General features: G+C 47.4%; 1 protein-coding gene across 2 annotated transcripts in view; it reads right to left on the bottom strand.

Annotated features, from left to right (window-relative positions):
- Nucleotides 1-17727, bottom strand: part of LOC8039795 (AT-rich interactive domain-containing protein 3C) — a 288199-nt gene that overhangs the window by 109553 nt on the left and 160919 nt on the right. The gene's annotated exons all lie outside the window — the stretch shown is intronic.

Below are 17727 nucleotides of genomic sequence, written 5' to 3'. Positions count from 1 at the left end.
ATATTACCGCACGACACGCGGGCGGCTAGCCACGGCGATCAGCGGATGAAAGTAATCCAATCACGATCCAGTGGGTTCTACGCCACTTCACTAGCCGGATAAATTTCGGCCTGAACTTCGTTTTATCACAGACAGGGTTTTCCTGTTTCCGACAAATACCGACGAACCGCGAAAATTATCCCCCGAATCGCATTCATCGAAATCGGAAAAATCCGGGAAAAGAATTCGGGGTTTTTTGGTCCGCGAAGCTCCTTCTTCGGAACCACGCACCAATAATTTCATTTTCTTCCGTTCTTTGTACGAGAGCGCACGATTTACGGAAATAACAGTTCCTGTGGCGCGTACATTCGCTGAATGTTGGAATAAAAATAATAAGTGGGGTTAAGGTGCGCAATGGTGGTTGCTGCAGACGTTTCAGCGCTCTGATAACTGCCTCCGAGGCTGTTTCTGGAAAACTATACTTCGTTTCGACGTTCCTAAGCGCGAGGCAAAAGCTACGAGCGCGGGCAGACATCCTAAAAAAACGGTGCCCGCACTGCACCAGCTTGCACGTGAGCCAGGGAGGTACGGAGCGTGGCAAGCTTTCACTCCGCTCTGAGTTCAATCCTTACCCCTACCAGTTTCGATCTGGAGGAGCATCGTACCGGCGTGCGGTCGTGTACCACTACTGCGTGATGCACCTAAGAGACCTCAGGCTAGCGGCTGTACTCCACTGGCTAAATTGCTCATCTACAGCCAGGAGGCTCGTCGCACCTTTGAAATGGCTGACCGACTACACGCTGTCTAAATATACCCACAATCACGATTTTTATTATTCACTTCGCTCGCCTCTAACGTTACACGTATAAACAATCAGCAACAGGCCCATTCTCTGTTTACAGCGCGAGAACGCGGCTTTGAAACCTCGCGCTAGTCGGAAGGCGGCTCGTATTCCAACTAGAGGAGCGCGCACTAGTTGCCTCTTTAACCGCTCATTCACACTGGAAGCGGATCCGCGTTCGTAAAGCGGCTGCGAACGCGGTTCTAAAAAGATCCAGTAGAATTGCACGCGCACTCGATGACATCAAGTGCGCGTGCAATTGTACTGGATCTTTATACAACCGCGTTCGCAACCGCTTTGCGAATGCGGATCCGCTTCCAGTGTGAATGAGCGCTAACACCTTCAACCCTATCGCTCAAATGTCGGACCACGGAGGAACGATGTTATGGGTATGTGTTAAGAAGTTCAAATTTGTTTAATAAATGTTCCTACTGCGAAACATAGCATACGATCCCGAACAACTAAACCAACCGAGAATACGCAAAACTAAGTAATCTAAAATGCAACTGAAGCACAAAAAAAAAAAAAAAAAAAAAAAAAAATGACGTGCTCGCGCTAAACGTGAGGCAATAAAAAGATATACTCAGAGGTAAATATAGCGTCCAGATCGCACAGTCAAATCGTGGAGAAAGCAAGCGCGCAAGCTAAAAAGAATAAAAAAACACGCGTTCTTACAGCATTTCCAGCGACAACCAGGCGAGCCGTCCCACAGAGAGGGTGCCCTAGGCGGCGCTAGAGTCGAAACAGAAATTCGGGGGAGTCGTGGAGAGGAGGAAAGGGTCAGGACTTCGCGAGGGAAAGGAGGCTTGGCCGGTTCCTTTTACCTTACTCCCAATGGACTTGTTCCAAAACCGACGCGCCCCATCGCGGCGAAATACCACGCAGTGCACTCTGGGAACTAGTTGGCCACTCAGTTTCGGTTTCGACTGAGCAGCTTCATCTCATGCTATCACGTCCTGACCGAACGCGCTGCTTGCGTTTTCGATTATCTGACTTTCTACGAATGTACAATACACTCATTTTCGAGCGATACAAAACGAAGTCCGGGGCACTTTCCTTGGTTCCCGCAACACCGAATATTGTGCCTGCGTATGCAAACTTAGTAAGACGTGACTTAGCCACCTCACCCCACGAGTGCATCTTTGAGCTCGTGTCAGTAATCCCGTCTAGTACCAGTGAACAACAACTGAAAATTGGTCACCTTGAGCCTTGCACATATTTTGTTTGCCAAACGTCCGCTTCTTGTTACTTCATTGGGCGAGAGCAAGCCGCATTCTCACAGGAGTATCAACGTTGAGCCCAGCGTTGACGCATGAGCATTTCAGGAAACGCAATAAATTCGACCTCACTACTGCACAAAAGTTACTATATATGATGTCTTCCTCGTGTCATCACATACCTCACACTCAAATTTTATGCTAATATAAGATTAAGTTTTTGCAAACGCTGAGATCGGCTAGCTACGACGGAGGTCCTAACGAGCGTCCCCTACTCCTCGCTAAGCCTTTTTGGACGACCTTTTACTAACGCCCAAGATCTGTGCCTGAACGGTCTGTCTGAAATTATCTCGGCATACTCAGTGAGGAAGAAAGCAAACGCATAACAAATATTATGGCCATTAGCAACGTCAAATGCGCTTTGAATAATTTCGTTCGTTTGGCGCATCGGGGTTCATGCCCGCCGGCGCACTTCCACCGAATGGTGCGACATTCTTCACACAAGTGCTCGACTTTTGCTTTCTTAAAACGGTTTGTATATGCGAATGTGCATATATGATTGCAGGATAACTTTATGCGTTTACGCGATGTCGAATACTAGTGAAATGCAAGCGTTTCGTGCAAATACAAGCGTTTCACGAATTCGTGCAGTGCTGCGGGGCAGTACAGATAAGCGATGAGAAGTGTGTTCAAATGGAGCTCTTCAATGGCGCCTCCGAGTTTTACCTCGCGTACTCAGGCGTATTAAGAAAAACAGTAATTGCAAAAAGTTATATTTCGTCTATGGACGCACGAAACAAACAAACTTCCTGATCAACAACACTAATGTCAAGGCGCGATCTCGATGTATGCATACTTACTGGTGTCTACAGCTTGTTGATTCGTACACAAGCAAGATCCCCGAACTTCGCGGCGTAGAGATTCCCAGCACTGGCTAGTCCACATACCTCGAAACGCTAACAGAAAGGCTCGAGTACAAAAATACAACAAGCATGCGTTAAGACAAGCTATACGTCTCGGGCTTGTGCTAAAGACTCGAGAGCTGGCCATTTAAGTTAGTTTGGAGACCACAAATGACGGTCTCGGAACCAGAAAACATAAAATAACGGCCGTTTATAGTCCACGCCCTGTGTATAATCGCTTGTCGACGTGTCGATCGAACCGAAACCATGGGGCACTCTCCTCCCTGGCCAACTAGTTCCCAGAGTGCAACGCGCGCCGTGTTGCATGCAGGGCTTTATGGAAGTAGTCTATTGAAAGGAGCGTCCAGCCGTTCCAACTACGCAAAAACTGTCGTCGCCCAGGCCCTCAGATTATCGTGGAATAAGATGTTACTCCCTAGCAAGCCATTTGGAGAGAGGATGTGAAACGTCGTATCACGCCGCATATTATCGTGCAAAAGCTTTCATTGGACGAAATGGGCCTCGGTATTCTCCTACTTCCACCAGTAGATTCCAATGACTGGAAAATGCACTCGCGATTTCGTGGCCCACCCACTGTTTCTTGCTCGGGCCGATAGGGGGCGCAAGAACAAAGTATTGAAGATCATAGGGAGCCTGTATTTACAGGTAGTGTACGACTGTTCGATCGGGGTCACGTGGTTTATGGGCCGCGTTTGCAACACGAGCTGCGAGGTGCCATAAATGTTGACCGCCTGCGAACGCCTCCGCCTTTCCCCCTTCTTTCATCTGCGCCACGCGAAAACGCAGCGTGTGCGCACTGTGAAGCAGTTTACGCAGGAGGCGACCGCCATTAAATTGCGAACGCTGCTCATAGTTTGAGATGTACCTTCTTTTCAATTTAGGCACTCTAATTCCAGGTAGCCTACGCAGCGTCTGTGCCTGCCCCCCCCTCTCTCTCTCTGTGTGTGTGTGTGTGTGTGTGTGTGTGTGTGTGTGTGTGTGTGTGTGTGTGTGTGTGTGTGTGTGTGTGTGTGTGTGTGTGTGTGTGCGTGCGTGCGTGCGTGCGTGCGTGCGTGCGTGCGTGCGTGCGTGGGTGGGTGGGTGGGTGTGTGTGTGTGTGTGGGTGTGTGTGTGTGTGTGTCTCGAAACCTCGAGACATACGACGCCTCTCGCGACACGAGAGAAGTATCTGGACCACGCTCAGAAGACCTCTTGAAATCTCTCCAGCAGTGTCGAGTACAGTGCAAGAGATAGAGGTGTCTGAACGGCACGGCCTTGCCACGGAACGCACAAGTTATGTCGAAGATTAGCTCGAGGTTCAAGCAAGTGCCATGAGATGTGCAACATGGCTATGGCCGCGATTAACTGTCCTCATTTGAGCACACGTTTCAAAGGCCGCGCGATCGTGCCTGCGCGGGAGCCCTAAACCGACAGTGCCCCTGCCGGCAGACGCCCGAAGCCCAAGTGAAATTTCGGCCCCCTTTCTGGCCTTTTCAAGCACCTCTCTCTTCTTTCACCGCGGTGTCGGTGACTTCGTCAAGCCCATGACAGAGTGTGTTAAACATTTCTTCTGACAAAGGTTTGCACGCTTGAATACCATTCGAATGTGAGAACGTATTTATAACTCCCATTTCTCGCGTGATACTCAAGCAGGTTGGTATAATTGATATCGTAGATTTTGCGATGGAATTTGCTGCGTCCGCGTCTCTGTCGTTATCACGTACTGGCTTATGAAGGGTTTGCTTTGACCCTGTTGAAGTTCGTATTGCGGTGCAAGATAGCCATTTTGCTCAAAAACACTTGTTGGAAATGAAACAATAAACGATTTGATGTACAAAAACGTTTGCACTGGCATTAGTTAATTCGAGGGAATAAACACGAAGCTCGAAGACAGACGGTCTCGCCCTCTCTTTCACTCTCTCGCTCTCTCTAGAAAGGTTTGTGGCTGTATGCAAATTTTTGTATATGTATTATTTCAAATCACGTAACTTTTCTGCGCATTTTAACCGTAACAAGACGAAATCTCTCCTCTCTCTCTCTCTCTATATATATATATATATATATATCAGGCACATAGCCAGGATTTTGTTTCGAGGGGGGGGGGGGGGGGGGGGGGGCGCCAATGACAAAATGCTGTATGAGGGGGAGGGGGGAGAGGAGGGTCCCAGCAAAATGGATGATTTGGGAGGGGGGGGGGAGGGAGGCGGGTCCCATGCCCCCCCCCCCCCCCCCCCCCCCTGGCTACGTGCCTGATATATATATATATACACACATTACTAATGGTGTAGACAATACGTTCCACGAGCCTTCGGTCCTGTAAGCATGCTCCTTGTTACTTTGATCTGTTCTGACATGTCCCATCACTCCGTATCATGTCAATTCGTGGAAATTATTTTTTATATTTTTTTTAAACCTCCTTTTTTTTTGCCGTGATATTTACACCCCCAAGATTTTTTCCGCTTAAATAATTTTACTCTGCACAGTTACCTAAGCCAATTACACCGCTTACTCCAGCTTATGATAGTGAGGTTCAGGTGCACATAAACATAGGAACCAAAACACTTTTTAGTTTAGATCCAGTTGAACATTCTGAAGTATACACGGTGTTTGTGAATTTAAACAATGCTTGTAGTTAAGATTGAGATGATATCCAAATTAGATCAGTGAAATATGTCCTAGACCTAATCGTGGATTACGTAACTCGATTATTGAATTCGTGTATATTGACCGAGATATTCCTTAAACGCACGAGGATAAAAAACGTTTCGGTCTTGTATAAGAATGATAATAATTACATTCCAGTTTCAATACTTCCTGTTTTTTAAAGTCCATGAAAGGATCATCTACACGGGATTGCCGATATTTTTTCAAGCGTAAATTAATTACAAGATTTCAGTTTGGTCTTCAAAAATATCGTTCGACAGAACTTGCTTTGTTGAAGAGAAGAAGAAAGCTATTGTACGTAATCTTGAAGATAAGAAACTGGCGTTGGAAGTTCATATTCATTTCACAAAAGCTTTTGATTATTTTACCCACAACTGTAAATCCAGATACTCGGGTTCTAATATGCTCGTGGACAAGCTTTATATTTTATACTGCAAGCATATCTAGAAAACAAAACAAAACAAAACAAAAAAACAAAAAAAATGTAAGCTGCAATATTTTTTTTTTTTTAGTATAAAGCCAACAATGTCTTGTATTCAAGAAAAAAGTATCCTTCGTTTTTTTTTTTCGTTTTTTTTTAGCGGGTATTTGAGTGACATCGTAAATATTGACATAACGACCTGCAACGACACCTTGTAGCGAATCCAATCCGTAACGGGCCTCATTATAGACCTTTTCCAAAATTCAGTCTGGCCACTTTGGTCACATTCATCATCTGAGGAATGCCATCTGTGCCGTACTAATGGCGACCTTCTAGTGGCTGATTAAGAAATATGTCGAAGATACTCCTAAGCGGACGATGCGAGGCCTAAACATTAGAGATAAATACGATGCGACGCAGGAATCGAACACAAGAGCTTTGTAAAGGCTGAACTCCATGGAGCGAATTATGCCACGAATTACTGACGAACTTCGCCCGACGGCACGTTCGCTTTGCGCGCGACGTAGCAGCCACTGTGCTAGAGTCACGAGCAAAAAAAAAGACACAGGGCGAAATTCGTCCATTTTTCGCGGCATATTTGCCCCATAGAGTCCAGCCTTAAAGGGCCCCTAAAAAGAAAACAAAAATGTTTTTTTTAAACACTCTGGTTTGGAGACGCGTGTTAAAAAAATTAAATCTACGCAAAAAAAAGAGAAAAAAAAAGAAGAGCAATATTGACGGCGCGAAGCGCGATTTAATCCTTAGTCACCGCCATGTCTCTTCCCGTGCCAGCAAGCGAATATAATACACCGATCTCACAGTTAGTTTCATTGTGCCACCGCTGCCGTTAGGCATCGTGGGAACTGTGGTCTTTCCGCATACCCGAGCCTCTGCGCGAATAGAGAACGAGGCGGCACGAGTTGTCTCGTGAAGTGGCGCCTCGTTTGGCAACGAAGACGGCAACAGCAACACGTTGTCCAACAGTCGGGCAACGTGTTTGTTGCTCAGTCCCCGTGTTGTCCGACAAACCTGTCGCATCGGGGCAACAGCAGCACAACAGGGAAGACAACTAAAATGTTGCCTCGGTTTGACAGCTTTCCGTCACAAAAACTGCAGCAACTCGTTTGGGACAACGTGTGTTGCACTAATCGCTGGCTGAGCGAATTTCGGGCCTGCAACACGACAACACAGATAGCTTTGACGGCAGAGCTAGTTCCCTGTCAATAATGTCTTATTCAAATAAAGGCTTGGAAGACGTTATTTATCGATAATTACGGCCGGCGTGAAGCTAAAATAATTTAACGGGTGATTGTACTGCGTAATTACGTAAAGCGACTGTCCAAATGGTCACAGCTACAGTCGTGAACGTTCAGACCGGTGTTGAAATTAGCACTGCCCAGAGACCAGGTCACATTACTGGTAGTGGAATAAAATGGCCTGCCTACTCAGCCGCTGGAAAAGTATAACAAAAATAATCCAGGAAAGCAAACGTTAAAAAATCGAAGAATTAAAACGAACACTCTGATCATGATTGAAACTTGGAAGCAGCCGCTACCAGACACCGGATTTGTCTCGAAAATACCATAGACATTTCGATGAACGAAGCAATCACATAGCAGGCGGTAGGCAAATGGACAGCGTTGAGAAATATTTTGTCAACCGATTGTTACGAAGGCCGATCGTATCGGTGTCGCAGTTTTTAAGCACCGCCAGTTCAGCTCAACACCACGCTACAAAAGACGCTTTGGGGTATTGCCGGTGCTAACTCAATTTTACGGTAGAAACAGAAATAGCACGAAAGAAAGAACCGGACTGAAACACTTCGTACGTTCCGTAAATCTCGAACATATCAGCGATCTCACTTTCCTCGGTTAGAGCTATCTGCTTTCTCAGCCAATGAAGAACATTTTGATAAAATAAAGGGCGGAATACACTGCCCGTGTCAAGCTTTCTCAGCACAGTCACTGGTTGATGTCGTCTCGTGGTAATTTCCGGCCCTTCGAACGCAGTACCACTTTGTAAAGTCACATTTCCAGCGACTCCGCACCACACACGAACGAAGGTAAACAATCAAGATGGCGGAGTGTTCCCCGCGTTGTACCCGCCGTCAGTGCAGTGTGACAGGGTTGTCGGAAAACAAATCGGCCAACACGGTTGCCGGGCGGTAGCAACATGTTGCCCGAGTGTTGTTGTTGCCCCGATGTGACAGGGTCGCCGGCAACGAGATTTCCTCGTGTTGCCGGATAGAGTTGTCCAACTGTTGCCTCAGTGTGACAGGGCCTTTAAGGTGCATTCACACTGGCATTCACAATGACATTCACACTGCCGTTTGGACTGCGTCCGCAAAGCGGTAGCAAAAGGTGCCTTACTGTCACCTTTTGCCTCAGCACCACGACAATCCTGTACTGCCAAAAGTTCCAACAAACAAAAACGCGGTTGCTTAAAGATCCAACGCAATTTCACGCTCGTTCGATAATGAAAATGAGCTGGTCCGATTGGCGGTTGCGATTTGAACGCCAGTGTGAATAGTGAGATCGGTCTATTCAAAGCCCGCCAAAACTACGTTCACGGGCAAGCTGCACGCGCTTGCATGGATGGGACACCAGTCGGAGCGCCATATTTGCAACTGTTCTTTGCAAAGAGAAAGTCGGCTGCTTTTTACGCAGGGGTTGCGGTGACGTCAGGAAAACGTCGAGTTCTGATTGGTTCTCATTGCAAAGATAGTGGGCAGATCTCAATGCTAGATGCCTTAAAATGTTCCCACTTTTTTTTTTTTTGACGTTTTGACATCTATGCAACCGCTATGCAAGAAGCAGACGAGCTTGGGCTCCGCGTAAGGCGAAACGTTCTTTACGAGCAAGTCAGCGTTTGTACACTACACACACACACGCACACACTGATTGGAGGTGTGGACAGGGCGAGTGCGCAGGAACCGGATCCGCGTGAGAGGAAGCGTCTGCGCATGCGTCGAGAACAGCGCCACCGCAGCGTCGTGGCGTCAGGGTCGCGTGTCGGTTTCCAAGGATTATTTATTCTTAGAAAATCTGAATCTTTTGTGTAGACGCCGGGCAACACTGTTGTATAAAGTCGAACTTCCTCGAATTTTCGATGAGGTTCGGCGAACCGGTCCAACCCTAGGTTCGGAAAAAGTTCGCCGCATCCCTAATTAGCACATGTCCCAAAAGGCAGTAAAAACAAAGTCGTACGGCAACGTGAAAGGGCACGAAGAGTAACGTAAAAAAAGAAAGAACGTGGAAAAAAAGAAAAGAAAGAAAGCAGGAGGGCCAGGGACCGAGTCGCGACATTCGCGAAGTTCGGGATCTGTCAGCCGGGCGCCTTTAAAAATAAAGCGGGAATCACACCTCGCGGCGCTGGGTACACTGGCAGCCGGAGGGATGCGTCGCGAGGACCGGCCGTGATTTATAGCGGGTTAATTTGGGATTGCGACGCCGCCGGCCGGGAGCGGCAGAGAGCCTCCTTCTCTGTCACGCTCCTTGTCTCCGCTGGAGCGCCGCAGAAATCATGACGTCACGCCTTCAGACACCCGAATTATTGCGTTAACGAGAACCGCTGAAGTCGGAGACACACCGCGCAGACATCGTACAAAAGACGCGGTGTTCGCTGCACACACGATGACGTCTGCGGACACGCGTCAAGTATGTTCGAGGCAGGCAGACTTCATACTTGCTTCGACGTGTCTGCAGACAGTTTTTTTGAGTGACCAATGGACTGTCATGGCTTGTTCAAACCGCAGTGTGACTGCGGTTTGAACAAGCCAAGTTTCCGAAGAACTACACTTGAGACATGGATGGATGGACGTTAATGGCTTTGTAACGGGCGGCAGGCTGCGCCATCTAGGCTAAGTCTAAAAATCTGGGTGTTTAAAATCATCCGCGGACTCTCTCTCATCCGCGGATTTTTCTGAACAGTCTTGGAGAACGGAAGAGCGTTTTCTGCGATTTCAGACGAAGCACAAGACATCTCGGGTGTTTAAAATGATTGTTGCCAGAAAAGTCCGCGAATGAGAAAGAGGATCTTGCGAGAGCTTCCTAACCTAGCGTCCAAAACCTGATATAATTGCATATTCGAATCGTGGCTATCGACGATAGACCCTTTCCCGAAAGTGCGCATTATTTATATCGAGTTCCTTCATAGTTTGGGTCGGCACTCGGGGCAAGGGGTGAGCACACGACGGCTGCGTCGGGCGTCGGGTGTGCGCAAACTTGATTCAGCTCGTATCGAGAACGAGCAAGCGCCTATACCAGCCGCTTTGGCAACAAGATGGCGGCGCTCATAACGCTGTCGGGGAGAACGGTGCCGGCACCCTAACCGTAGTTTGTTTATTGGCTCTAGGGTTAACCTGTAAGCACGGAAGCCACGTGATTAGCGACGTGACTACGGCTTGCAACCCCATCTCGGGGGTTGTACGCGACGCTCTGTGAAGCAAAGGCGCGCGCGCCGGATAGGAGATGTGCTTGGCCTGCACGAATGCTCGCCGCAGCTGTGCCATCGCGCCCGTGCCTCTCCCACAGACCTGGGAAGTAATCCGTTCCAAATAATGGATTACTTGTAATCAGTTACTTTTTCAAGTGATTTTGTAATTGCCACGCTACGTTTTTCGGAAGTAATTTGTAATGTGATTTTGTTACAAAATATTGGTAACGGATTACCTTAATTACTCGTTATCGTTTAAAAATATGAGCATAATATACAGTAACTGGAGCAATACGAGCAGAACATTCAGCAGCATAAAGAGAGAAAGTTCAACAAAATAGAAAACATCAGGAAGGGGAGAATAGCCTGCCACTAGAACCACTAGAAAAACCGGCAAGGGCACAAGTATACGAAAGACAAAGATCAAATAAGACAAAGCCGAGTAGGCTCTCCTTCGCCTTCCATCGTGCTTTTCCTTTTCTCCCGGGCAAGAGAAAGCTCTGCGCGTTTATTTGTTTTTGCCTTTTACACCGTTTCATCCTTTCCAACTTCATCAAACGCGGGTCCGTACCCTCTCGATTCGTGGGTTCACAACTCGCGTAACAGACGATGTAGCCTCGTGCGAGGGGGTCGAATTCTCTCTGCCTTTGATGTGCGGTGCTGTATTCTAGCACTGTCTTGAGGCGCAGCTGAAAAGCGCCCGGCGCGAGGCTAAGCGCATCGTCTCCGAGAGTACGGACGATAATTCTTTGGTTTACTTGTCTGGGTATGGTGGTTGAGTCCACTCCTCACTTTACAGTCAACTGTCAACATAAAGGGGGGGGGGGGGGGGGGGGGGGGGGGGTCCGTCGATTCCATGGCCATCTCTTAATGAGATGTTCAAAATTCAGGGCACTAAGAAAAACGAAAGCCTAGAGTTTCAGTGCATACTTTGCTTGCCAAAAAAAAAAGAAAAAACGCACTGTCACCAGCAAGAACAAGAAACTCTAATCTACGGAAACACATCAAGGTAAGCTGGGACACCTGGATTTTGCATACGCTATACGTTGTAACGTTAAAACAAAGTTTTTCTTTTCTTGTGAATAAGAGGCCAAAGTCAAAGGGGAGCTTTCGTAGATCGCTTCTTTAGCTCTAAATCCCGTACCGGAGGTAGACGCCGCTACTCAGCATGCGCACTGCTAGCTTTGCCTGAACAATTTTAGGGATCATTCCCAGAGGTCGTAAGCTAGCAGAATGATGTGTGTGTGTGTGTGTGTGTGGGGGGGGGGGGGTGCAGCTTTCAGTGCTTTGTCAGCTTACAGGGGAATGGAGTGCACCTACACTCTTTCTCTTAAACACAACATTTTATTTTTACAAGGACTACCATAATACGGGCGTATGAGAAATGAAAAGTACTGTTGCAAACCATTTGAGAAAAATGCCAAAATTGTTTCTATTGTTTTTGAGGATAAGTGTATGCAAAAAGTAACCCGAAAGTAATTTGTAACGTAACAAGTAAAGTAATCCTTTACTTTTCAGCAAAAATAATTTCTAACGGTAACCCATTACATTTGAGGCTCGGTAATTTGTAATTGTAAACCATTACGTTTTTCAAGTAACGAGCACAAGTCTGGTCTCACATCGCTGCGATAGGGTTGTGAAACTGTGCAATCGCTGACGGAACAAGAACGACAGGGAGGTCTTTCAGCTCTAGCCCAATGTTCGCGGAGCGCACTGATTGGACTTCGGAGACATAAACGCGTCGTCGTCATTGACGTGCTTTTGTATCCCAACCTTCTGCTTGACGAGCCTCACAGTCCATCGCACGAAGCACATAACGAGCAAAGACGAAGTCCGAAAAGCACCTTTTGCACACGGCACTCCGGCAGTGACATCACGCTGATCACGTATGATGACGCTTGATGATGTATTTCTATGGCCATCATTCGGTCACAACGCCGACGGACGCCACTTGTTTTTCACGTACTGTGACAAGTGAGGTCGTCTTAGAGGTCTAGGGCGACCTCTAGGACGACCGCAAGGTACGAGGGTCGTCCTTGAGCATACGATTGAGCGGCGCGTGCCACTCAATCGCATTTTTATGACCATTTACTCCGATTTGCCGCTCAATAAGACAAGTAAAGCTTTTGTTTTAAAACAAAAATACTTGTATGGTCTGCCCTCGTAGATAGTCCACATCGCGTAACATGTCAACATTTTAACATGTGTAGGCCGCGGACAGTATAGTGTCGGTAATGCCCAAGTCCCACTATAGCGACGAACAAAAACAAACGACAGCGACAAGCCTCAAACCACAGTCTTTCTTGATTTGACAGGTTTTGTAGAATCAAGGAGGCTATGCTCAAACACGAGTATCATGCAGGCGAGGGTATCTTTGGCAGGCTTGCAATCACTCGTGCTTACTTCACGAGCACCCAACGACTAAACGCCTGTCGTTGTCGTTTGTTTCTGTTTGTAGCTCTAGTGGGACTCGCACATAAGAGTCCATAGTATATGTCACGCCGCCAGTTTTCGCTCGGCCTGCAGGTTACTGAACTGAGTACGCATGAAGACGGCAAAGTGGAACAAGTACCCAAAACGATTTCTGTATGATCGAGCGGCCGTAGTACAGCATTCCCTTACAAAGGGGGGACGGAACCAACCCCTATGTGGGCTCCAGCTGAAATCTGATATCGAAATCCCCTTCCCCCTCTCTCAGCTCAGCCCACCAAAACCATTTCTCACTTTCCCACCTACACCGGGTCATAAAACATGGAGAGAAAAAAAGATCTGCGCCAGTTAGAGCGTAAAGCAACATTATTCGGCAGCCTAAAAACAACTTCTTGGCAGGGGCAACCCCGCGAGCGCGTTTCGAGGATATTTTTCCCCCACTTCGCCTTTTTATTTAGAGCATTCTGATGCTTCTCTTCTCCGGCTAATTTATCTTCGTATTTTCGTGTGTTTGACTTAAGTAGTCCGCTTCGCAAAAAGCGGTAACAGCCCGATGATAGCCGGGGATGGGGCCTCCACGCCGGGACTCCGCTATATCGGTGAGGCACACGAGGGAACAAAACAAGAAGACAAACCGATGAGCCTCCGTATAGGTGTCACAAGACCCAGGGCCTCAACTCCGCGTTAGAACCCGCTAAAAACTGTCGAAGCGTGCCCCGAAAACTAGAGAAAAAGACGTCACGAAAACGGCAAAAAAAGCCAACTCCATGGAAAATAAACGGGCATAGACCCCCCTAATGAGTGTTCTAGAAATATTTCGTTCTTCGCGTCTAGTTTTAAGAAACGCCCGTGATGGCTTACGAGAATAGACCCTACTGGATGATTAAAGGGTAACGGTCTGGAGCAGAGGCTATTCCCGGACGAACGTCTAATGCCGAACCTATCTTCCGGATTTGTGTTTGCCTGCCCCTGCCCCCCCCCCCCCCCCCTCTTCCCTCCTCCTGGAAGGGTGCGAAAGAGTTTACCGTTGATGCAAATCCAAATTTTGTACGAAACAGAGCAGAATGCATGACCAATCCAAAACTCGATGCAAAATGTTTGATGGTATACCAGACTTCCTTGATGGTTTGTTTCTTCCTGGTGCTCACTGAGCTATCTGATGGATTATCAAAAATACCTGATGGTGGCTCTTGGAACACCAAACAATTTCGATGGTGGCTCACGGACCATCAAACATTTCCGAGATGTCCAATGGAAGATCAAACATCTTTGACGGTGGCAAACTGACAATCGATCGTTTTTGACGGTGTCGGCGTGAGACTGTGAGGGTATCTTGAATCTTGATGAACCATCAAAACCTCAAAAAAGCCTGATGTGTACCACGACATCCTGCGAAGTTCGACGGCGGCTGATGGTGTTCATGAAGTTCAAGCGGTGGGCGACAGGTGGCTGTCGCGTCATCAAACATGCGTGCGTTGCATCCGCTTTCAAAAACTTGCAGCGGTGTGGCACAATGGTTAAAGTGCCTTCTTCGATCAGAAAGTAATAAGTCTGTTACACTCTGGCCTGAAATCCAGGATACTCAGGAAATCACGGAGGCAACTCCTAACTAGTACATAAAGTTTAAAATGATTTCTTCCTGCGCGAAGTGTGTGATTGGATTCAAGTTCGGACCGAGCGCTGACGCGACACTCGTATCAAGTAATGATCAAAGTGCGTCGCAAAAATACGGCGGCTTCGGAGCAGCTACCGGAGAGCTCTGTTTTGAAATTTGTCTATCGTCTTCGCATAATGTTTTCCCTTTCCCCAGATAGCAACGCGTGACGCGGGGAATTGTGGGGCTGTTTCGACGCACGCTCACTGAGAGCGTTTCGTGCACCCTAGAAGTGGTACCATCTATGCTTTTATCCTTGTGAGTTCATAGCACAAAGAGAAGGAAGGCAGAACAAATTCAATACGTGCTCTGTTTTCTTGTAGTCCCGCCTTCTATGCGGTCGAACGCCATACAATGCCAAACCAACGTCAACCTTTTTTTTTTTTTAGACACCGGTACTATTCCACGCGCCCTACATTGGATCGTGGTAATGAACCGAAAAGACGACGACGAGGGCGCAACAAATTTTCGAAATAGTCTTTTGAGAGAGTAAAAAAGTGAATAAATGCAAGCTGTGGAGAGATCGGTAGCCTTAAAAATGGTATCTTGGACACATTTTGTATCCAACTGCCGGTGCGAGCTCCCGAGCGAGGATCCATCATTCCGTCGTCGGACACTGGGAAGCTCAGCCGGGTGGCGTCTACATCGAAAGCGAGGCTGTCGTCGGCGGCCTCAGTGCCCGCAGCGTCGACGTATAAATCGGCGCGTTATTTTGGAAGACCCCGCTGAAAGATCCCCCTCTCGCGAAACGCGCATCTTGCCGAGGGAAGCCTGGAAGCCACGCCGCATTTGCGCTAAGCTTCTGCTACACAGAGCCCTTGTTTCTTATCGTTAGTGCACTTATTTATACAGGTACTCGTGTCAGCTAGTATGGCCAAGTCGCTTTACAAGGCGACGGCAAGCATCGTCACATCGATCACCACTTTGTACAAATGTATAATCGCGCACGACGACGACTGCACCGCGGTGCCTCCTTCCTAACTGTAGGCTCGATTTCTTAGCTACGAAATCATCCCGTTGGCGATATACTCCGTGTCGGCAAACGGCGAAGACTACGGTTAGTGACGTGGGAAGAGTGCTTTTCTAAATTACAAAGAGACGTTCGATTTTCGTCACACGGTGGCCTTGGTTCCATAAACCAAGGAACTTAATGTCTGCTCTGTGTTAAAATAGTGAAGTGTGACTATATATTTAAAAAAAAAATGTGAATCTAAATATTACAAGGGGCATACTTCTTACTGCGTGCCGCTTACAAGCGCCGGCCGTTCATGACAAAACTAAAAATGTATTTGTAACACGATTCGAAAGAACGTCCGAAGCGAGATCTCCCGCTAATGGAGTCAGTTTCAAAATGGCGAATGATTACTGGTCCTCAATTGGAAATAACAAGAACCGGAGTCGATGCCTGATCGATAGAGAGAGAGCGCAAACGCTAAGAGAAACAAATACTAATCAAATCATGTTTCCGAGAGGAGCAGAACCTGAAACTCGGCACCCTCCTTAGAGCGGCGACGCATGCAAGTACGGCCAACGCGCGGGTACTGTTCATCCATCAAGCTTGTTCGTCTGCTTAATAGGGGCACTCTATCTTCGGTGTCCGCATCACGCGGCGCTCTCCATCACCATTTTCGCCACTTAATGTGAAATCGAAAGTCGCTTTTCTTTCTGGGGTTCCTTGGGACTTTGAAGGGCGGTAACGAAATTACTCTTCGTAGCAATTGGGACCAGACAAAATATCGGCTCGGATGAAACCAACCCACTAAGTAGTTTCAGGATTAGCGTCCCGTCGGAAAGCGAGATATTCGTTTACTTTGTACTGGCGACGCCCACTCGTGCCTACGTCATCATGCGGTCGTTTTTCTCCCATCTGCTTCTTGCAAACAGGAGAAATTGTCTTTTATGTGACGTTGCGTTCTTTTACACTTCAAGGGGAGCTCAAGTGATTTTTGCAGAAGCTTGTTTTTGATGGCCTATTGTTTGTCGGGCTTTAGTCAATAAAAATGTCCAGTTCTAGATGGCAAGACGTCCCAGTGAACTCACAGCAATAGAAATACTCGGGCACTACTTTCCCTTGCGGAGGCTATCGCCGGGATCTCAGCACCTCCATAAATTTTTGTAAATGAAAATAATTGAGTGGAGATTTCAAACGTTACTAGTACCGCTCTTTTTGGGCGCGTTGTGCACTAAACGTGAAATCCTTGGGCGTAGGAGATGTAAAACTGCAATTGTTTGATAACGCCGTCCGACGGCGCCCCTTTGACTACAATTTTAATAGGGAAATCGGCCCCCCCATCAATGTAATTTCGTGTATTTTTTTTTCTTTTTTCTAAGGATGCTTAGAGCCCGAAGTTGAGTTTTTACTACAAACAGAAGGTCTCAGTATCCGTTTAAGTGCCCATTTAATGAATGATCTCTAGAAGGAATAAACACAACTCATGATGACTTCTAGGGTCCTCTGTTGTAACAAAACGGTTCGTATGATGACTACACCAAGCTAAAAAAAAAACAAAAAACTAATGTTATGGAAGCCAAGAGGCATTTCGTACTCGGCCGTCTCCATCTTGGAAGGCGTAATTTCAGGTATGCGGTAAAACGTCTTTTAGCTCTCGCCATGCCACTGGAAGGTGTTGAAGTTTTAACCGCAATTCTCCGCCATTCTTTTTTCTTTCGATTATATATTCATTTTGTTTAGTTGTTTCGAATTGTGATGTCTCGCTTTTCCTGCACTTATTTTGCCCCGCTTACGTGTGAGCTACATGGCTGGGGACGAGGGTCAACCAGCGCCTCCCCTACTTGAATCTTTCGGTGTTCATGAGATGCACTTATTTAACAACAACCAAGGAGCTTAGACATATTTCTATATATGTATAAGCTCCTTCTTGACCGCGGGCACTGCCTAACCCTCCAAGATAACAAAGCCGAAGTGCTGATTTGTCGGCAACCATCTAAAGAAGGCCAACGCATGTGACACCTGTGCTGCGCAAACGTTGGGCTCAAGCTCTCGTTCAATCAGCGAGAACTGAAACACCACCCGAACGCTGAAGCCACATGTAGTCTCTGCCAACGTTATTAGATCAACTCAGTCGCGGAACTGCGTATAGACGCTGCTTCCCATGAGCAGTACCCCAGCTCCCCAACGCCCCGCCTCCCGTCGTTCGAAGCGCCACCGTTTTGGGGACGGCTGC

Source organism: Ixodes scapularis, unplaced genomic scaffold (genome assembly GCF_016920785.2).
Source record: "Ixodes scapularis isolate PalLabHiFi unplaced genomic scaffold, ASM1692078v2 PGA_scaffold11__112_contigs__length_91849675, whole genome shotgun sequence".
In the NCBI taxonomy this organism is placed as follows: domain Eukaryota; kingdom Metazoa; phylum Arthropoda; class Arachnida; order Ixodida; family Ixodidae; genus Ixodes; species Ixodes scapularis.
Note: the sequence above shows the minus strand (reverse complement) of the source record. Positions and strands in the feature narration are given on the sequence as shown.